Raw genomic sequence first — 23,549 nt, 5'->3', positions numbered from 1 at the left:
TGGGGGGCCCAACCATGTAAAATTGGAAAAACTCCAAGCTCTCTCTATATATAACCACATTTCAGGGTTACCACTTAAGACTCTAAAAAAATTGGCTGGGACCCGGGTGCACTAAATGAGTAACTAGGCCTGCCTTGATACATGTTTTGACATTTCATTTCCTAAAACTGTGAAAGCATACTCTTTGTTGTTCCCAGCTATTTCTCTTGCATTCTTGGCAGTCATATTCAAATGGTCATTAAGGACTGGGATTGCCCCTTCTCTCTTTATAGGTAGCCAGACATAAACCAATTAGGACACTTTTAATCACATTTTTCTAGGTCTCGGATTATACTAACAATTTGGAAAATTGGGTTGGAGCACTAAATCTTCTGGTTCCACAAGCCTAGGCTCCATATCTGAGCTGAATACAGGAAGTTCCCCACCTCATACCAGGGCTTAGGGTGCACACAGTTAAGAGGCAGTGTCACCCAATCTGATGGGAACAAAATGGAATGAGGGAGAATCAAGCAGGACAAGAATTACAATTGCTGAGAAGCTCATATAGGAGAAAGGAAGGAAAGGGAGGGAGTGTTTGTGAGAACTTTCTAGCCATCCTTGGCACATTTTACGACACATTGGCAAACCCCAGGAAATCTCTGAGCTGGGGATCAGGTGTTCACTGTGGTTTGTGTAAGGGCCTGTGGTGTGGGCTTGCTGCATTAAAAATCTAGAGACATCAGAAGGATGAATAGAAAGAGAATTGGTCTGGCTGGGGATATGCAGTGGATTCTTCTGGTACATTGATATTAATAAAACAAGGCTACAACAATTCTTGCCCTTCTTAGAAACAATTCCCCTGTGACTGGGTGTTCCAGAATATATGGGAAATTTGATCAAATGAAACTCTTATTATTGAAATACCAAGTATTATTGTTTCCATTTTTGAAACGTCATATTTTTGCTATCGGATATGAAATGAACTAAGCTTTGTGGTTATTTACCCTGTTACCACTTAAATGATTCACTTACAGTGCAGAACAGAAGTGATTCTGTAGACAAAAGATTTGATTTTTGTCCATGTTTGTTTGCAGTTGACAAATATTAAGCATTCATGGTGTGTCCGCTCCATTCTCTTTTAGGGTAGGTAGGAAAGATTTGATCTGTGTTTTCTTGTCAGTCAAGAGATTCTAAACTTGCTTCAAAATAAGGGAAACTTTAAAATTATGCCACAGTTTTATCTCCCAAGAGTACTCCTTAATGATTTGATCCAAATTCCTTGCATCATAGCAAGATCTCAAAATTGCAAAATATGATTTTTTTTCAAGAGAACACTGGAAACAAATTGTAAACACTTGAAAAAGCTGTAGCTAAATTCGCAACTCAAAAGCAACTTCTGTTTTGTTTTTCATAATCATATCATACTCATAGGAGTGGGCAAACTGTGTCACCTTGGCCACCTTCCTTCTTTTTGTACATCGTTAATTCATTTCCACCTTAATTTATCATTCATTCAACAAGTATTTATTGTACATTTGTACTGTGCTCTGACCTGGAGATAAAAGGGTGAACACACATGGTCAGCATTCTAATTTCTTGGAAATCTAAGCCTAGTGAAAGACAGGCATTAATGAAAATATTATATATAATTATAAAACTGTATAAAACTGTAAATGTTAAGTGTTATAAAGGAGAATGATAAGCCTGTCATGAGGGAGTATAATATATCCTAGTTAGATGAATCAGTGAAGACTTCCCTAAGGATAGGAAGTGGGCTGAGATCTGCATAATAGGTAGGATTTATCCAGGTAAAGATGTGCAGCAAAAGGAACAGCATGAGCAAAGGCTGTGTAGCCAAGAAACCATCTGACTTCAAGGACCTGAAGGAACACAGGAGTAGCTGGAGTGAAAGAGCAAAAGGAAGGGGAACTGGATAAGGCTGAGCAGGTAGGACAAGGCAAGGTGAGGAGGTCTCCCCCTCATACACACCCTCTCTCCTTCTCTGATGTTCCTCTTACCCAGTTCTCTCAGCTGCAGGACTTCATTCCCAGAACACCTCCAATATTTTCCCTACATCCATTATTTTCACCTAGATTCTCTCCCCAAATTCCATTTTTCCATGAATCTTTCTGTGACTCCTCAAACAGAATTTATCTTACACTTTCTGTTTCCATGAATTTTGCATTTTTAAAAAATTATCATATTTCAGGATATCCTCATACTGTTTTTTACATATATATCTTTCCAGATTTTATGACCTAAATGACTGGAATCATATCTTGTCATTTCCTATGGGGTCTAGCATACAATCTTGTGTCAAATAAATTCATACCCAAATGTGTTAACATCAGGCTTCTGTAGAAAACAAAGTCCATGATTTTCTTTTCTGTGGAAAGGTTCATTTCCATAGGAAAAAAAATCATGGACTTGGAGAATAGACTTGTGGTTGCCAAGGGGGAGGGGGAGGAGTGGGATGGATGGGGAGCTTGCGGTTAATAGATGCAGACTATTGCCTTTGGAATGGATTAGCAATGAGATCCTGCTGTGTAGCACTGGGAACTATATCTAGTCACTTATGATGGAGCATGAAAATGTGAGAAAAAAGAATGTATACATGTATGTGTAACTGGGTCACCATGCTGTACAGTAGAAAAAAAAAATAATGTATTGGGGAAATAAAATTAAAAAAAAAAGAAAACAAAACAAAAAAGACAAAAATGATACTTTTTTTTCTTCTTAGGATTTTTTTGCTTTAAAAAAAAAGAAGGCCACAGAGAACGGCAAAAGGTATTAGGAAGCATTGTAGACAGAATCCAAAAGCCGCCTAATATTTGTAAAGATTATCCGTTTTAAAGAAGAAATATGCCACATGAAGTCCAGGTAAGAAACTCTTGCTATTTTGGGGACATATTATTATATTATTTTGGAAAACTCCAAATAGTGTGACTAAAGATTTCAATTTTTATTTAAAAAATGGTAACTTTTTAAAAAAAGGTATTTATCTTGTATTTATTTATTTAGTTAGTTGCTCCCTTAGCATGCAGAAGTTCCCAGGGCAGGGAATGAACCTGAGCCACAGCCAGTGACAATGCCCATTCTTAACCACTAGGCCACCAGGGAACTCCTCAAAAATGACATCTTTTAGTTAAATCAATTTTTCTATAAAAATTAATGCTGTTTATAAAGCATTTTGAAAATTAAAAAAATGTGAGATAGAATCATACTTGAGAGAGTTTGTTTCATCCTGAAGTCTTGGGCTTCATTCATGTGCATGTAAAGTTCTCTGATTTTAATTTTTCTCCACTATTTCTGCTATTTCTGGGAACTTTATGGAAGCTTTAGACTCTGCAATATGTCGTCTTAACTGAAAAGGTTTGGCACAATGCCACAGCCATTAACTTTTATACATGTACTTTCTGCAGTCATTTCTAATGCACATGTTTATGCCTCATGCATTACTGACTTCTCTTAGAAAATATTATTTCTAAATTTATGCCTTAGGCTGAACACAGAGTGTTTGTCAGCTTTAACCCTGATGAAGTGGATTTAGGTATTGAGGTGAAATGGTAAGTGAATGAGAGAAATTAATTTGGACATTAGAGATAAATGTTGACAACAGGTATTGTAACGATCTGTGGCAGTGGGGAATCACTCTTTTCAGTGATTATGACAGTAAAGAAAGGCCCAGCAGCATCATTGTTAAGTGAGGAGGACCATAGATAAGCTGGGAGAACACAGAATGAGGCTCCCTCTCCCTGCTTGAAGTTGATTCAACAAAAAGAGAAACTGCAAAGTTTGAGGAGTTTTTAATGGCTTTTATGGAAAACTGGGATTTTAAACTTTTAGACAGAGGCAGGGTAGCATAAACTGAAGTGAAAGTGAGAGAGATAACACAAATTATGGAAGAGTCATGCCTAGTACCCACTGACAGGTTTTTAACCTGGGATCCACAGATCATGTCAAGGAGTCTAAGTGCAAATTTTGCATCTCTGTGTATTTTCAGAGATTCACTAAAGTTAGGGAGCTCTGTGTATGGTATAATTTTCTATACATTTACTTAAATATATATTATTTACTTTTTAATACTTTAGTTTAAACTGTATGAAATGGATAACAAAAATGTGGTACATATGTACAATGGAATGTTAGCCACAAAAAAGAACAAAATAATGCCATTTGTAGCATCATGAATGGACCTAGAGATTATCATACTAAGTGAAGTAAGTCAGACAAATATCATATGATATCACTTGTATGTGAAATCTAATAAAAATGATACAAAAGAACTTATTTACAAAACAGAAACAAATTCATAGATTTCAAAATCAAACTTATGATCCCCAAAGGGGAAACCGTGGGGGGGTATAAATTAAGAGGATGGGATGAACACATACACACTACTACACATAAAATAGAAAAGTAGCACGGACCTACTGTATAGCACAAGAAAATATACTTAACATTCTGTAATAAACCATATGAGAAAAAATGATGGATATATGTATATATGACTGGTTCATTTTGCTGTATACCTGAAACTAATACAACATTGTAAATTAACTATACTCCAATGAAACTTTCTAAAAAATAAATAAATAAACTGTGTGATGACTGGGTCACTTTCTCGTACAACAGAAATTGAAGAAACATTGTAAATAAACTATATTTAATAAAAAATGTGTGATACAGTTGTACCTTTTACCTAGTTTTAATTGATATTCTGGTGTAGCAGTTTACCGAGTATTGTCCCATAATCATTTGGGTTCTCCAGCCAAAAACCCATTTGGATCAAACCTATTTTCATGACAATACTGAAATATTTACCTTTTTAAACCATGTTTACACCTGTACTGATAGTGCAAAAACAGTGGTCAGTAAAACTGCTTGCACCTCAGCATTTATCAAGGCAGAAGCACCTAAAGTAATAATTACATTCTTCATTGCCATGCAGTCACAAGGAAAAAAAAAGTTTCACTTAAGAAGGTTTTTGATGAAGTAGTAAAAAACAAAACAAAATTAATTAAATCTTAGCTGATAAGCACACAATTTTTTAATAATCTATGTGAAAAAAAAAAAGGGCGGTACACATAATGCACTTCTACTACATACCAGAATTGATGACTATTCAAAGAAATATAGTTTTTTAAATCTTGAGATAAACAAGCCAATTTTTCACGTAATGTTTTTAGTTGAAAAACAGACTAAAACCAGTTATGGTAATTTAGATTATTACTTCACAGATAACAACTGACAATATTTATCACCAGTGATAAAATTCAAGGTTATAAGAGAAAATTAGAATTTTGGAAAATATGTATCTGCCACTATCAGCACAACAGCTTCCCGATATTTAAAGAATTTTTTATGAGATCAGGACTGATATTTATGAATGCAATAATTTGTTGTATTATATAAAATGTGTCAACATTTGGAAGATCTTCATAACACAGTGAATATTTTCCAAATGCTTGATATGATAGATTATACATGGATAAAAGACATTGTCAAACTCTGAGGTAGACTGGTGGATTTTAATGGAACATAGCAGGAAAAATCTATCAAGTTTTATCATATTATCATAGTGGAATATCATAATTATCTGAAATGGTAATTATAAATTATGGCCTTTTTCTAACTATAAATCTCTATTAGGTCAAGTTTCCTTCCAATATTTCAAACAAAAAAAAAGTTATGTTGCAACAAATTTAATGCAAAAGCAGATATTTGAATCCACTTATCTTCTGTTAAGATAGATATTAACAAAACTTACAAAAATATAAAATAATAACACTTCTCACTAATTTATTTTTTGTACTGTAAAATAATTATTTTTCATAAAATATGTATGTTAACACATATTGGGTTTAATATTGCTATTTTTAAATGAAATATAATTTAAAATTTTTTTCAATTTAAATTTCTAAAATGGCAAATATTAATAGATATAATATATGAAAATGAGAGTACTTCAAAGGTTCTGGAGCCAGTAAACGCTATCATGTATATAACTGTTTGAAACACTTACTTTTACTAAAATTGAATCATAATGTCCACATTTTTCTGTACTTGGCTTTGTCACTTGATAAATTAGAGATCTTTCTACATCAGCATACATAGATTTACCTCATTCTTTGAAATAGCTACTTGACATTACATTCAAAAAGAGTATTGGAGTTTATTTTATCAGTCCCCAACTGATGGACCTTTAGTTTATTTTACAGTATTTTTCTTTAAAAACATTGCTGCAGTGAACATCATTGTACTTGATGTACTTCTGCACTAATTTCTGTCAATTACCTCCAGCCAAAGACCACCAGGAACACATACATAGGTCAGAAAACTGGGTTTATGACTCACGGCAGTGAGAGAGAAAGCACACCATGGCTGACTTTGGAAAAGGCCCAAGGAAGAGGAAATAGCTCTTGACTGGGCACTATCAAAAATGGGGAATAATTCTGTGGCCGGGAACTTCAACAAATTTTATCTACAGAAAGTGCCTACTAGAGAGAGGTTAAAGCTGTAGTTGAGAAAATTAGCAGTGGTCATATATATTAGCTGGGAGAGGGGAATTTTGATATTTTGGGGGTTGCACAGTGATAGTTTGGCCTACACTTACACAAAATTATAAAGTTCCTTTATTTTGCTTCATTTTATCAAGGTCTCAGAATGCCTTTGTCTGAGTTTTGTATTTTGTGAGAATGTGTATGTCCCACAAGAGAACATGCTCTAGCTGTAAGCCCTAGGCCAGCTATGTGTCAGCTAGGATGTCAGGAGCTGCTTTTCTCTCACACACATTTAGAAGTACATTGTCAGTACTGTAAATGCTAGATCAAAAGGAATGCCAAAGCAGCTGGAGAAAACTCTAGAAGTATAAACGTGATCAGGTTACCCTCTGCTTAAAACCTTTCACTAACTGTATTATTTTGCTAGGGTTCCCATAACAAAATATCACAGACTAGGTGCCTTAAAAAATATAAATTTATTTTCTCACAGTTCTAGAAACTAGAAGTCCAAGATCAAGGTATCAGTAGGTTTGATCTCTTCTGAGGTCTCTTTCCTTGACTTGCAGATGGCCATCTTCTTGCTGTACCCTAACATGGTCATCCGTCTATCTGCACACGTGTCTGGGGTGCGCATGTGTATATGTGTACAAATTTCCTCTTTTGATAAGAATATCAGTCATATTGGATTAGGGTCTAACTTAAAGACTTCATTTTAACTTAATTACCTCCTTAAAGACTTTATCTTGAATTATGACTACATCCCGAGATATTGGGCGTTAGGGCTTCAAAATGTGAATTTCGGGAGTTCCCGCCATGGCGCAGTGGTTAACGAATCCGACTAGGAACCATGAGGTTGCGGGTTCGGTCCCTGCCCTTGCTCAGTGGGTTAACGATCCGGCATTGCCGTGAGCTGTGGTGTAGGTTGCAGACGCGGCTCGGATCCCGCGTTGTTGTGGCTTTGGCATAGGCCAGCGGCTACAGCTCCGATTAGACCCCTAGCTTGAGAACCTCCATATGCCGCAGGAGCGGCCCTAGAAATGGCAAAAAGACAAAAAAAAAAAAAATGAATTTCGGAGGTATACAATTCAGCTCATAACACTATTCTCTGGATCCCCAAAATTCAAGTCTTCACATCAAACTATATTCACCCAATTTCTACAACCTATTCCAGCATCACATCTAAGAGTTCATCTAAATATCATCCAGATCAATGCTGGTGAGACTTGAGATACAATTCATTCTGAAGCAAACTTCCTCACTAACAGTGAACCTGCTTCCAAAATACAATGGTGGGACAAGCACAGGATATGCATTCCACTCCAAGAGGGGGAAATCAGACAGAAAGATCTTCTAGGTCCAAAGCAAGTCTGAAATCTAACAGGACAAATTCCACTCAATTTTAATGCTTGAGCATAATCTGCTTTGGCTTGATACTCTGTCTTTTGGGCCTACTTGGGGGTGGTGGGCCTGCCTTCTGGGCCCATAATGGTGGTGGCACTGTCATCTTCTCAGTCCTATGCAGTAGCCCCACCCCCGTGGCCCTGAGCAATAGTTCTTCCCTACGGAACCAAGAAGACAGCTCATTTCCCTTGACATATATTGCTGAGTGGTAGCAGTGGCAGCCTGGCAACTCTGAGCCGAACTTCAGGGTTATCGTTCCTTTTCTTGAATACTAAAGCATGCGTGAGGCTGAATAACTCTATTGGCCTGCCCCGTAGAATCTCAGAAGTCTGACAGACTTTTCTTCATTTTGTCCTGTTACCCCTTCAGTCCAAGTTGGTAGCACTTCTGCTGAGATGGTTGATTGGTTGGTTTCACAGATCACATCCATAATCTCTTTAGAGCAAATATTCGTCCACCCATACTATTGATTTTCCCTCTAGTACACACTTTGTCAATTTTTGCAATAGTAAACACAGAATTTTCTAAACCTTCAAGGTATGGTTCTGTTTTTTATAACAATTCCCTTTTAGTTTACCTCTTTCCTCTCACATTTTACTATAAGCAGCAAGGAAAAGCCAGGCAGTGTCTTCAACACTTTGCTTAAAAGTCTCAACTGGAGCTCCTGTCAGCAGAAACAAATCTGACTAGGAACCATGAGGTTGCAGGTTCGATCCCTGGCCTCACTCAGTGGGTTAAGGATCCAGTGTTTCTGTGAGCAGTGGTGTAGGTCACAGACGTGGCTTGGATCTGGTGTTGCTGTGGCTCTGGCGTAGGCAGGCGGCTACAGCTCCGATTTGACCCCTAGCCTGGAAACCTCCATATGCTGCGAGTGCGGCCTTAAAAAAAGACCAAAAAAAAAAGTCTTCTCAACTAAATATCCAATCTAATCATTTATAAGTTCTACCTTGAACAAAACACTGGAATACAAAGCAGCCAAGTACTTTGCCACTCTATAACAAGGATCCTCTTTCCTCCAGTTTCACTAACATGTTCCTCATTTCCATCAGAGACTTTGCCAGAAGAGCTCATCATTCATATTTCTACCAACAGCCTTTAAATGGCATATATTCTAATATGCACCCCAAATTTTCCAGTCTCTACCTATTACCCATCTCTAAAGCCATTTCCACATTTTAGGCATTTGTTACAGCAGCAACCCCACTTCCTTCCTGATACCAGATACCAAAATCTGTATTACTCAGGGTTCTCCAGAGAAACAAAATTAACAGGATTTTATATATATATATATATATATATATATATATATATATATATGTATGTATATATACACACACACATATATATTTCTACTCTCATTTAGATCTATTTCTATATTTCTGAATTCTGTTCTATTAATCCATTTGATCTCCAGTTTCAAAATGTTTTAATTTTTCTAAATTCGTCAAAGATTTTAAAATATGGTGGGATTAGGGAATTAGATAAACTCCATCCTAAATTTGTTACTGTCCCCTATAAAATTTTTTCATATCACTTTTTCAGATATTTAACATTCTAGATAATTTCCAATTTTTAAAGTTTCCCTGGATTCTCCCATCATAAAAATTCTTAATAGTGTATTAATTGGATTAATATTTAATACAAAATCAAACCTATTAAGAATTTATATCATAAATATTGTGTCTTAAATGTTCCCATTATGGTCTTGGTGGATTAGCTTATAAAAGACTAACCCTGCTGGAGAGAACAACTAGAAAAACTTGGTTTAAAAATTTTTTTTAATGTTTGAAGACATTAGAGGAGTACTGCTATCAAGACTTAAGATATGATACAGATACTGACAAGATATGATACAGAAGGTAAGCAAAAAGAGGTTAACCAAAGCATTTGACCCCTCTTTTCTCCTAATTCTAGGAGGCTGAAAGTCCAAGTAGAGTCTTTGGCTGTCTTAGAGTTTTAGTGACACAATTTTAGTGTTCAAGGTTTGTCAAGATAGGAAGGCCTTGGCAAATTCCACTGTATTTCATTCGAGACCCCAGAAGTCTAGATCCTAAGAATAGGAGAACCAGAAATAGATCAGCCCTCAAAAAAAAAAAAAAAAAAAAAAAAACTGCAAGAGAGCCTTGAAGCACCATAGTCCCTGGTTGGATTATAACTTGCCCTAGATAAACTGCACCCCACCCCCTGCCCCAAAACGAAAGTAAATTCTCCCTGGAAAAAGAATGTTGGACTTGCAAATAATTTTTTACAAGCAAGTTCCTGCATTCAATCTAAATCATCTTTGTTCAATAATTTGACTATGATGTGACTAAAGTGTGATTTTCTTTTTATTTTTAGTGTTTTTTGAATTTCTGATTTGATGTCTTTCATCATTTAGGCATACCAGAAGGTAAGACCAAATGACTGAAAACTAGGAAAAAGATCTATAGGAGATTTGGATAGTGAAGTTGTTTCATAGGGACATTAATGATAATTAATACATTCAAGAAAATACAGGAGAAGATGAGTAATTTTGGCCAAGAGGCAGAATCTATTTTTAAATTGTTCATGCAAACATTGAAAAGTAAAGATACAATAAATGAAATTAAGAACTCAATAGATGGATACAAGGACACAGCCAAATAAAAGGTTAGAGAACTGGAAAAAAGGTTAAACCAGAAACTAATGAAAATGATTATCTACGTGGAGTGTGTGGGGATGAGATAGAAGAATAAAAAAGTGAAGTTAATGTCTACAAGTATTCCTTTTTATATGGTTTGGTATTTTGAATTATATTACTCTTTAACATATTTGAAAAAGTTAAAATCAAATATAAGGGGGAAATAAAATTTAAAAATTAATATAATCATGTATGAAATATATAACTATGAGAAATAAAAAGAATTTATACCAAAACCACAGATTTGATTAAGAATTCACAATAGAATAGATTTTATATTTGAATAAAGGGGTTTATTTAAAAAGCACAAAAGAAGACAGGGTATATTATATTATCCATTCTCTTAGGTCACGCTCCTTATTAGCAGAGTATGAGATAAGAATCTGTGTGTAAATGAGTTATTGAGAGGATTCTCTCAGGAAAATCCTAAATGGGAATGTGGGAAGCAGGATAGTGAAAAACAGCAAATTAGCAAAAAGGTGACTTCAGATAAATCCCATGTAGCGATCTGGAAGATAATTGTACTACAGAGTTTGTTCTGGCTGGATACAAAGAGGCTGGGATTTTATACCCCTTCATCTGTCAGTCACTGGATATACGCCATTCCAACAAGGGGCATGTGACTCTCAAGTAACCTAGGAATGATGGTTTAGTTGTCCATAAGCAGCCCTCCAGAAAAGATTGCTAGCATCAGCACCTACAACAGCTACAAGTGGGGATCATCAAAGCAGTGAAAAAGATTTCTGATATCTGAGCTTAGCTACAACAGCCTCTGTAATAACTGTATATAAGTTCCATGGGTTAAATTCCTCCTAGGATTTCATTCTAGGGAAACCATAGCAATTATTTATCATGGCTTAAATAATTATAATTATTACTATAGGCTATAATAATGATGATTATAATGATGATGTAGTAGAGCATACTATGTGGCATTCATCTCTCCTAAGGATTTGCCTGTATTAACTCATCTTTATAACAATTCTATGATGGAGATAATGTTATTACAGTTATTTTTACAGATGAAGAAACTGAGACACAGAGAAGGTAGGGTTATACAGTTAATGGCAGGCTGAGATTTGAACCCACTCAGTAAATCTGTAGTTTCTTACCTAGTCAAAAAAGAAAAATACAGATTATTTTTAAGCTGTGTTATGCTACAACCTTGTTGACAACTGACTGCACTGAGAATTAAAACTGGACTCACAGGCAACTCTCTAGACCAGAACTGAGGAAGGCCAGTAAGCTATCAGAGGCATTAGATGATAAATCTATCAGTGATGGTCTATTCTGAATAATGCCAATCAATCAAATCACAATGTTTGAATATGACAAAAGGGACAGAGTTAGAAGTCAGAGTCTCAGACAGAAGCCAGTAAGCAGAGGTCATCAAAGGATAGAAACAGGAGAACAGTGGAAGTGGAAAGAGAAAGGAAGTAATGAGAGGGTGAATCATGCACATATATGACTGTGCATAGTGCATAGGGCAGGAACTCTGAATGAAGAGTCTGACAAGGGAACTGAATCACTAGCCTGGGGCTGTCTTCAGTTGTTATTAGGACTCTTGTGTTACTGTGCCACACAAATCACATTTTAGCTCTTGCAGTATATTTTAAGTACAATAAATGGTAAAGATTTATTATTTATTAATATGTTATTCTTTTTTACCAAGTGAGCTGAAATCCCACTTGGTGACCTGGGGATGCCTCATTTTGGGAAAAAGGCCATAATATCCATCAAACTTCCTTTTATGACTTGAATGTTAAATGGCGTAAAGCTAAACTTAGTTTCAAGAGTGGGAAAAATTTTATTCCTAGATTCTGATAAAATATTTTATCTGTATAAGGATTGCACAAGGCACTTCATCATTCAATCTTTAATTGTTCTGCTTTAATACAGATTTGATATTTTAAGCTTCCTCTTTGAAAGCAGGCACAGTATAAATTTCAAATAGCAATGTGGGAAAGATGGAAATAATATTTCCTATCATGTCATGGTGTAGGAATATATGACAAAGTAGGTCAACAGACAAAATAAAACATTATTTAGTAACAGCATGTGACAAAATACATCAGATTGATTTATACATTTATAATAACATACAGCCCATTAAAAAGAGGCCAAAAGTGGCCAAGAATGCCAAGGAAATCATTTCTTTACACAGCAAAAGCAAAATGCCTGATGTTGGGAAATAGGAAGGTGGAAGTTCATGCTGGTTATGACTATTCCTATTTATGTAACTTTTTGTGAAATAAGGTATTATAAATAGTGAACAAAAGGCAAAACTAACGTGTGAGAGTAAATGAAAAATTACTGAATAAATACATTAAATAGTACTTAACTAAATGTTATGACTGTAAGTGATTTTAAGGAAAGAAATTTACAGGCAGTTCTGTAAAACACTCAGCATAGTGCCTGGCCCAAAGTAAAAGTGCTCTGTGCACGTACAATTAGTAGTATTACTGAAATCATGAGTGGCCCATCCGTTGTAAGATGGAACGCAGAATCACTACTAAGTAATTGAAAACTTCCTTTAATTTCAGCCTAGTTTTTTTTTCTATTATGAACTTTTAAAAAATATTTCTTGTACAATACTTTAATAAAAAGGAAGGAAAGAAAACATAATTAAATAACTGGGTAAACTTTAGTTATATTTTAGGAAATTGAGGTTTTAAAATTTCTTCTTTCCTTTAAGAACTTAGGGCAAAACACTTCCATATATAATCCCCATCTATCTGCACAACAGTTCTCTGTAATAAAGGGCAGGAACTGTTCCCAGGGCATAGAAGGAAAAACATTCAAAGGTTAAGTGACTTGCTTGCTTGATAGGAACAGAATTAGAACCTTTGTCGCTTAGCAATTGAATCTCCTGCCATGTGGCTTAAGACCATTTGGCTACCAAAAAAATATTAATTACTAATCACTAAGACATTCATGAACACTGTTCACCCCATGGGTTGATTTAAGTCCTTTAGATGTGGTGGAGAAGCATTTCTCACCTTTTTCTCCTAATGTCTAAAAGCCCTAATTAGCTAAGATGGGCTGTTAACAGTTTTAAACTTTAAATTTTCACATGTGATAGTCTTTGAAAGTATCATTTAACTCTTAAACATAAATAAAACTAAAATAAATAGATACGGTTTTGCAAAGAAAATTAGAAAAACATAACATCCTTCAGTCAGCCAGCTCTCCTAGAGTATACCATTCACAAAGGAACACAAAGCTGGCTTCTAGGGGTAGTCATGGAAGTGATGAGAAAGACTGGATTTAGGATACACTTTGAAAATAAAGCTGGCTGGTTTTGCTGATAAATTACTTATGTGGGAGACAAAGAGGCTAAATCACAATTTTGGGGTCTGAACAGTGGGGTGAATGTAGAATCATTTCCTGAGATGAAAATAGGAAGAACAGGCTTGTGGGAATGAAATACAGAGGATTTGATTTTGAAAACTCAAGTCTAAAATGCCTAATATTCATCCAGGTGGAGATAACATATGACATATAACCAGCTATGTATCTCAGACTAAGATGAAAGTGATCAGAGCCAGAAATAGAAATGTGGGATGATAGGAAACTAAATGTGATCCACTGGATATAAGTTCAAAGTGAGAAGATTGCTGAGGACTAAGAACTGAAAGCACTAAGTCAATAGGATCCCAGTGGGGTGGAGAGGGAGGTGCAGGCAGAGAGGTAGGAATACATTGTAGTGTCCCAGAAGCCAAGGGAAGAAAGCATTTCAAGACATGTTCCCAAAACGATGATCAAATATATCAACTTCTGCTAAGAATTCAAATGAGATGATTGAGACTAGACCATTGGAATTTGAAACATAATGTTGATTAATGTCCTTAAGAAAAGAGATTCTATTGGAAATAAAGATCTAGTTGAAATGAGTTGAGAAGAGCTGTGAAGTGAGAAACTAAAGAAAGAGGATAAACAACTTCTAGCATCTCTGTCAAACAGTGAAGTAGAGAAATAAAAAAGTAGCTAGAAGGGCATATGAGGTCAAGCTTTTTGGTTTTATTTGTTGTTTAGATTGACTTGGTTTGTTTGCTTTGTTAAATGCTGTTGAGAATAGTATGATGAAAAAAATATTTGATGGTAAAGCACAAGAGGAAATAACTCCAGGAGCAAAGTCCTTGAATACAAGAATGGCATCAAGTATACAAATGATATATTAGCCATAGTTGGAATCATGGATAAAACATCCATGGTAATAGGAGAGAAGTAAAGAGCACCAGCATAGATGCAAATAACTTTGTAAATTTTGGTGGTGAAAAGGTGAGGAAAGCCTATTCCTCAAATCTCTATTTATTAGTGAATTGAGAAGAAAAGGCGTCAGTGATTTGACAGAAAGGGAAGCTGAAGATTGGAGAAGAGAAGGTATGAAAAGTGGTCTTAGAGAGAGGGAGAATGAACTGACTGGGGAAAACTGTCGTGTTGCCATGTAATATTTGGGAACTATAGCATGGTTCTGGGTTTTCTTCCAGCCGTCTCCAACTGTTCAGTCAGAGGTAGAGACTGCAGACAGGGGTATTTAATCAAGATCAAACTGGAGTTTGACTGGAGTTTTCCAGTGAGTACGATGACAGGAGAGAAAAGTAGCATAATTAGTATATAAAGAGAATAGTTCGAGTAATGACCATGGGACCCAAACTGGATAAGGAAAGAATTAAGCAGATTAATGGAAAAAGCAATAGTAAATACATTAGGAATATCAACTGGTTAAAGAATAAAAACTCTATATTCCTTATCCTCCCTATCCAATGTTACTGTTTTCAAAACAAAAGGTTTCTTACGAACGTTAACTATCATATAATATAGTATAATAGTCTGCATTAAAATGAAACTATTTTGGTGGCAATTCAAAGTTATACAGCTTTTAAACAAATATCTACAAGCTTTAATTCATCTATTCCAAAATTTAAATTAGAGGAGAGACAGAAAAGAAACACATGGACTTGGAGAAGAGACTTGTGGCTGCCAAGGGGGAGGGAGGAGTGGGATGGACTGGGAATCTGGGGTTAATAGATGCACACTATTGCCTTAGGAATGGATAAGCAATGAGATCCTGTTGTATAGAACTGGGAATTATATCTAGTCACTTGTGATGGAGTATGATGGAGGGTAATGTGAGAAAAAGAGTGTGTGTGTGTGTGCACACGCACATGTATGCATGACTGGGTCACTTTGCCATACAGTAGAAAATTGACAGAACACTGTAAACCAGCTATAATGGAAAAATAAAAATCATTAATAAAAAAATAAATCAGAGGAGAGTCCGGTAAAAATTAGCATTGCCTGTTGTACTTGCTTAGTACATAAATCTTTTTCAACTCATCCCTCCCAAACTATATCCCGATGACCCTCCAAGCATTTTGAGTTCTTATTTCTATAATGTTTCTCATTTCTATAATGTTTCTCTTATTTAGTATTCTATTTGATATTCACCTCCCTCATAAAGATTCAATCTCCACCTAAAGACTCTCCAGCCTACATTGTTCTGTAAGGTTAACCTTTGTGCTCCCTTACTTATACTCTATTTGCCACCTAACTCTGTCTCAGAAAGAGCTAACACAGCTTTATTTTATGTCCCAAGTCAGACTGTTCACATCTCTGCAATACTTTTTAGTTGTGGAATTTCCTGTGCTTTTACATTGTTTTACGTCTTCTACTTTCCTTCCTATTTCTATTCCATACCCCATCCTGTGTATGCCGAAACCTGCCCCTGGGATATTCAGAAGTTTTATTGTGCATTTAGTCAGCTGTGAGGGAAAGACCTTGAGAATCCTGGTCACCAGGGGACCACAACTGGCTGGCAAGTTCTTTGGTAGTCTTGGTTTGGAAACACTTCACGGGCTGTTTCCCATGAGCTGAGTAGAAATTACCCTTTTGAAAACCTTCCTACTAGTCAGCTGCTTGTTGTCTGGACTCTGTGCAAACTGGAGCTTGGTCCTTCAGAGGAAGGAAACTTGGGAGACATTTGTGAAAGAAGAGAATGGTTGTGATTTTGTGAATTCAGATCCCAAGACCAACTAACTTCCTTTTCTTTCAAACATTTGGGATGAATAAAAAGAAAAATAATGTTAGTGATTTAGCTAACTTTATTTGTCATCTTCCCCCCCCCCAAAAAAAACACATTTTTTAAAGGAAGAAAAAAGCCTTTGTTTATTTATGCTACAGGGGCTTGACAGCATAGTTGGAACAGCTTGTGACCAAGCTAAATCCTACAGAAGATTTGGCCAGAGAGAGAGAAGAAAATATGTAACCAGATACTGATATTTTGTAAGGCACACTCGTACTGGTTATTAGATCTATAGAATAAAGCACTTGGTCAAATGTCAGGCTATAAACTCTTCTTAATTAGAGAACACATACTCTAAAGGCCTAAGAAAGTATCAGGAAACCACTGATTGTTCAGGCTCTGCCAAGAAACATTTCTTTGTACCTCTGCTTCATAGTAAGATAAAAATGATGGCCTAAGGAAAACAGAATGCCAAGACATTGGTGGGTGACCTCTTGTGTAGAGGATATGCTTCAGGGAGGCTGCAAACTGGTCCCTATGAAGTATGTCACTTCTTCCTCCCCTCATGCAGACAGCGGGAGCCCAGCCAAGGTGGACCCCTCCTTGTTTCAGGGCAGACAGAGGTCAATATGACTCAGGATAGAAAGTTGCCAAAGGGAAAGTGAAAACAGACCCAACCAAAAGAATTGAAAGAACTGAAGGAAATCACAGGGCTCATGAGTTTGACAGAGTGACCCACAGAATGTATAAAGTTCACTTTTGCATTCATAGTTTAGATGCAATTTGGAGCAGTGTCAGTCCAGGGAAAATGGCATGACATGCAGCTCCAATCATCTGCCTTCCACAAAAATAAAATGTTCTGCAAACTCTGCATTTTCTTCCCTATTATATTTAGTGTCTCTAAGAAGGAATGTCAATGAGCATATTGTTAGGGAATGTTGTTGGTAGAAAACAATCAGAAATTTGCAGCAAGTGTTCATTTATTTTTCTGATTGTTGCTTTTAAAGGCACTACTATAAACTAAGCTCAACAAAACTTTTTTTTTTTTTTTTTTTTTGTCTTTTTAGGGTTGTACCCAAGACATACAGAAGTTCCCAGGCTAGGGGTCTAATTGGAGCTACAGCCGCTGTCCTGCACCATAGCCACAGCCACGCCAGATCCAAGCCACGTCTGCAAACTACACCACAGATCATGACAACTTCGGAACCTTAACCCACTGAGTGAGGCCAGGGATGGAACGTGCATCCTCATGGATACGAGTTGCATTTTTTACTGCTGATCCTCAATGGGAACTCTTGAACAAAATTTATAGTGTCTAGAGAACACAGTAAAGATGGGTTATGCATACAACTCAACCAAGAAAGCCCAAAAATCAATTGATCAAATATAAGCGGTTCTACTATTAAAGATATGTACATATGTGTATGTGTGTGTGTATGTACACATATTCCTTATGCCAGAATTATTTTTGGCTCTTTTAGTTATTTTGCATTTTTATATAAATTTTAGAGTCTGTCCCAATGGAACAGAATAGAGAATCCGGAAATTAACCCTGACACCTATGGTCAATTAATCTTTGACAAGGGAGGCAAGAACATAAAATGGGAAAAAGAAAGTCTATTCAGCAAGCATTGCTGGGAAACCTGCACAGCTGCATGCAAAGCAATGAAACTAGAACACACCCTCACACCATGCACAAAAATAAACTCCAAATGGCTGAAAGACTTAAATATACGACAGGACACCATCAAACTCCTAGAAGAAAACATAGGCAAAACACTCTCGGACATCAACATCATGAATATTTTCTCAGGTCAGTCTCCCAAAGCAATAGAAATTAGAGCAAAAATAAACCCATGGGACCTCATCAAACTGAAAAGCTTTTGCACAGCAAAGGAAACCCAAAAGAAAACAAAAAGACAACTTACAGAATGGGAGAAAATAGTTTCAAATGATGCAACTGACAAGGGCTTAATCTCTAGAATATATAAGCAACTTATACAACTCAACAGCAAAAAAACCAATCAATCAATGGAAAAATGGGCAAAAGACCTGAATAGACATTTCTCCAAAGAAGATATACAGATGGCCAACAAACACATGAAAAAATGCTCCACATCGCTGATTATAAGAGAAATGCAAATCAAAACTACCATGAGATACCACCTCACACCAGTCAGAATGGCCATCATTAATAAATCCACAAATAACAAGTGCTGGAGGGGCTGTGGAGAAAAGGGAACCCTCCTGCACTGTTGGTGGGAATGTAAACTGGTACAGCCACTATGGAGAACAGTTTGGAGATACCTTAGAAATCTATACATAGACCTTCCATATGACCCTGCAATCCCACTCCTGGGCATCTATCCGGACAAAGCTCTACTTAAAAGAGACACATGCACCCGCATGTTCATTGCAGCACTATTCACAATAGCCAGGACATGGAAACAATCCAAATGTCCATCGACAGAGGATTGGATTCGGAAGATGTGGTATATATACACGATGGAATACTACTCAGCCATAAAAAAGGATGACATCATGCCATTTGCAGCAACATGGATGGAACTAGAGAATCTCATACTGAGTGAAATGAGCCAGAAAGACAAAGACAAATACCATATGATATCACTTATAACTGGAATCTAATATCCAGCACAAATGAACATCTCCTCAGAAAAGAAAATCATGGACTTGGAGAAGAGACTTGTGGTTGCCTGATGGGAGGGGGAGGGAGTGGGAGGGATCGGGAGCTTGGGCTTATCAGTCACAACCTAGAATAGATTTACAAGGAGATCCCGCTGAATAGCTTTGAGAACTATGTCTAGATACTCATGTTGCAACAGAAGAAATGGTGGGGGAAAAACTGTAATTGTAATGTATACATGTAAGGATAACCTGACCCCCTTGCTGTACAGTGGGAAAATAAAAAAATAAAATTTAAAAAAAAATAAAATAAAATAAATAAATTTTAGAGTCTGTCAATTTTTACCAAAAAAAAGGCTTCTGGAATTTTGATTAGTATAGCATTGAAACTGTAGACTAATTTGCAAATAAATTCCAGTTTAACAATATGGGGTCATCTGATGCAAGAACATCGTATATCTCTACATTTATATCTAATTTCTCTCAGCAATGTTTCATAACTTTCAGTACACAGAACTTGCACATTAACATTTTTTTCTTTAAGTGTGTCAGTTTTTTGATGCTACTGTGGGAGGTATTGCTTTTGATTTTTGTTTTCAAAGTGTTTAGTGGTAGTTGTTTTCGTATATCAGTCTTACAGCCTACAATCTTTCTAAATCCACTCATAAATTATGGAGCTTTAGCTTTTTCCATATATGATCATATTATCAAAAAACAAAGATAGTTTTACTTCTTTTGTCCCAAATCATAGATCTTTATTATTATTATTATTATCATCATGATCATCATCTTATTACAATGGCTATTTTTAGTACAGTGTTGAATAGATGTAGTAAACATGAATATATTTGCCTTGTTTCTGAGTCAAAGGGATGAGGGATGTTCATTCTGTCTTTCATTAATTAGTACAACATTAGCTGTGTAATTTTTCTGTAGACATATTTTATCATGTTGAAAAAATTACTTCTATTTCTACTTAATCATAAATGGGTATTGAATTGTATTGAATGGTTTTTCTACATTTGTTTAGATTACCATATTTTTATCCTTTATCTTGATAAAATAGTTAATTGATTAATTACCAAATGTTAAATCAAATTTCAATTCCTGGACTAACCCCATTTGTCGATGCTGTCATATCCTTTATGCCTGCCTTAAACTTGACAAATATTTTAAGGATTTTTACATTGATATTTACATTTTTACACTGATATTCTTCAGAGATATTGGTTCATAGTTTTATTTTCTTACAATGTCCTTTTGTTGTTGTTTTTGCTTTTAAAGTGGTCCTAGTCTCATTAAATGAATTAGGAAGTTTCCCAGTTTCCAAAAGTGTTTCCGTATAATTTGTTTTATTTTGTCTTTAAATGTCTAGCAGAATTACTGATAAAGTTAACTATGGCATAGGGTTTTCATTGTTCAAGTATTTTAGGTTACAAATTCAATTTTTTTAAACAAGTAGACTTACTCAGATTATCTATTTCTTTGGTATGTTTTGGCAATTTGTCTTTTGTAAGGAATTTATCCATTTCATCTATATTTAATTTATTTGCATGTAATTGTTACATTCCTTTATTATCCTCTTAATGACTATAAATCTCTTTTATTTGTAAAATTCATATTTTATGTCTTTTTCCTCTTGATCAAAATTTCTAGATCTCATCAATTTCTTTAAGCTTTTCAACGAAAAAATTTTTGGTTACAATGATATTCCTCTTTTATTTGTATATTTGCTATCTCATTAATTTCTACTATTAGCTTTATCACTTTTTTCTTCTCTAGGGTTTCTTTTCTTTTTCTAGTTTTTTAAGGTAGAAGTTTAGATTATTATTTTTACCTTTCTTTTTAATATAAATATTTAACTTTCCTCTAAACACTTAGCTTTATATATTTTGATGTTTTTACTAGTATTCATGTATTTTGATGTTTTTACTAGCATTCAGTTCAAAGCATTTTGTAATTTCTTCTTTATGAATGTGTTGTATAACATAAATACTCAGATATTTTTAAAGATTTTTTAGTTATTAATATTTAATTTAGGTCATAAGATTAAAATAAAAATACTAATTATACTAATTATAAATTACTACAATTTTAGTCCTTTTGTGTTTCAAAAGGCTCAAGCCTTTTTATGATTCGGCATATATCTGGGTAAAATTTCCATATGCGCCTGAAAAGAATATGCAACACCCTTTGTTGTGTTCCTTTTTCTAGATATGTTAATTGGGTCAAGTTAACTGAGAGTATTGCTCAGGTCATCCATTTCCAGTCATGATAAATTAATTAGTGCCAGACTTGACCTATTATTAATACCAATAAATGGGACAACATATATTTTTTAAAGTTTTTAGATTTTGGTCAAAAGGTAGCACTGGGTCCAAGCTCTGAAAGAAGGGAATCGAATGAAGAATATCTTTTACTTTAGTTTTTGCCTGGTGGGACTTTCTGAATTACAGCTCAGAGAGGGGAACCTGAAGCAGAGTTACTCTTATTGAGTTAAAGAGATAAAGTTTAGAGTTTAGAGAGCCTGAGGCACCTAGAATTGGTGTCAAAGCAAATGAGAGAAGAGAATTACACAAAAAAAGAACTCTAGAAATCTTCATAGGATTTCTCTTTAATCTGATGAATATCAGGGTATGCATATAAGGGTGCAACTGCATACAACAAGGCAAAGAACTACCAGGGATCTATACACTGAACAATTTCCAGAATTTATACCTGGTTGGAAGACATTTGACTTCTGAATAGGTAGAGTGGGAAGGCCTTACTGAACACCTGTGACACTCAGTAGTGACCACAGTAAACACATAGTAAACCTTAGTAGTAGGACTAAATTACACCTAACTTTAAAAAGCTTAAGACTAGCTTTAAAAGATAAAATTGCTTAACAATTAATTTCAACGTATGCCTTGAAAACCTTAATACTCTTTAAATGAGGATAATAAAAATCCAATTCCTCCACAATATAGCACATATAGCACAATATAGTACTCCATCCAATATAAAATTATTAGACATGAAAAGAAGTAGAGAAGTATGATCCACAAGAAGGAGAGGAGTTCCCATCATGGTTCAGTGGTTAATGCATCCGACTAGGAACCATGAGGTTGCAGGTTTGATCCCTGGCCTTGCCCAGTGGGTTAAGGATCCAGCATTGACATAAGCTGTGGTGTAGGTTGCAGACATGGCTTGGATCTGGCGTTACTGTGGCTCTGGCGTAGGCTGGCGGCTACAGTTCTGATTCGACCTCTAGCCTGGGAACCTTCATGGGTGTGGCCCTGGAAAAAGACAAAAAGAAAAAAAAAAAAGGAGAAAAATCATATAATAGAAAAAAGCCTAGAGATGACTGAGATAATGTCATTGCCAGGCAAGGACTTTAAAACATTGATTAGAAATATGCTCAAAGATTTAAGAAAAACATGAATATATATAAAAGGGAAATGTAAAAAATAAACCAAATGAAACCAAAATTATTTTTTAATTATTGTAAAAATTATACATGAAATAGAAGATTAAATGGAAGTATTTAATAATAGCTTATAACTCATTGAAGAAAATACCAATAAACTTGAAGACATAGCAGTAAAACCTCTCCAAACTGAAGCAGAGGCCCTAAAAAGCAAAAAAAAAAAAAAAAAAAAAAAAAAAAGAATAAACAATTTTAAAACAAAGAAAAAAAGAGATAGTAAATATCAGGAGAAAAATTGAGTAATCATAAATAAGACAATAGAAAAGACAATGGAACATTATTATTTAGGTGTGTTTCAAATCAAATAGAAAAATAAGGGAGTTCCCATGTGGTGCAGCAGGTTAAGGATCCAGCGTTGTCACTGCAATGGGTCTGGTTATTGCTATGGTTAGTGTTTGATTGTTTGATACCTTGGCCCCAGAACTTCTGCATGCTGCAGGCATGACCAAAAAAAAAAAAAAAAAAAAAAAAAAAAGAAAGAAAGAAAAAAGAAAAGAAAAGAAAAATAGGAATTATAGGAAAGACTACCAGCTTTCTTATAATGACTGTTAATTTTGAATAGTTTCCATGGAGTTGTGGGGGCATAAACATTTATCAATTCCCCCCTCACTGCATTCAATGAGCTCCTCCACATAACCCCTCTACTTCTGCCAATGGTAACAACCTCATCATGGTTCACAAAGATTTATATTTTGGGTTATTTTTTATGTTTGGGCTCTTTTTTCTTGCACATTTAATCAAATATTTTTTGTGGTTTTTTTTTTGTTTGTTTGTTTTTTTGCTGTTTCTTGGGCCACTCCGGCAGCATATGGAGGTTCCCAGGCTAGGGGTCAAATCGGAGCTGTAGCCTCCAGCCTATGCCAGAGC

At 35.4% G+C, this 23,549-nt stretch overlaps 1 protein-coding gene across 6 annotated transcripts in view; it reads right to left on the bottom strand.

The window, feature by feature from the left end:
• Positions 1 to 23,549, bottom strand: part of FBXO4 (F-box protein 4) — a 416,918-nt gene that overhangs the window by 141,020 nt on the left and 252,349 nt on the right. The window contains exon 9 of one of the 6 annotated variants that reach the window (XR_014831230.1): positions 22,758 to 22,825. The exons of 4 other annotated variants lie outside the window; for them this stretch is intronic. The gene's annotated coding sequence lies outside the window, so the exon portion shown is untranslated. Of the gene's footprint in view, positions 1 to 22,672; positions 22,826 to 23,549 lie in introns of those variants that run through there. One more of the 6 variants, XR_014831237.1, reaches the window with a different exon arrangement.

Source organism: Sus scrofa, chromosome 16 (genome assembly GCF_054392235.1).
Source record: "Sus scrofa isolate SSC_HxYL_T2T_F1_AM1 chromosome 16, Sscrofa_HxYL_maternal_Yorkshire_Landrace_v2.0, whole genome shotgun sequence".
Lineage (NCBI taxonomy): Eukaryota > Metazoa > Chordata > Mammalia > Artiodactyla > Suidae > Sus > Sus scrofa.
The sequence above is the reverse complement of the archived record's forward strand: the minus strand, read 5'-3'. Positions and strand labels throughout refer to the sequence as shown.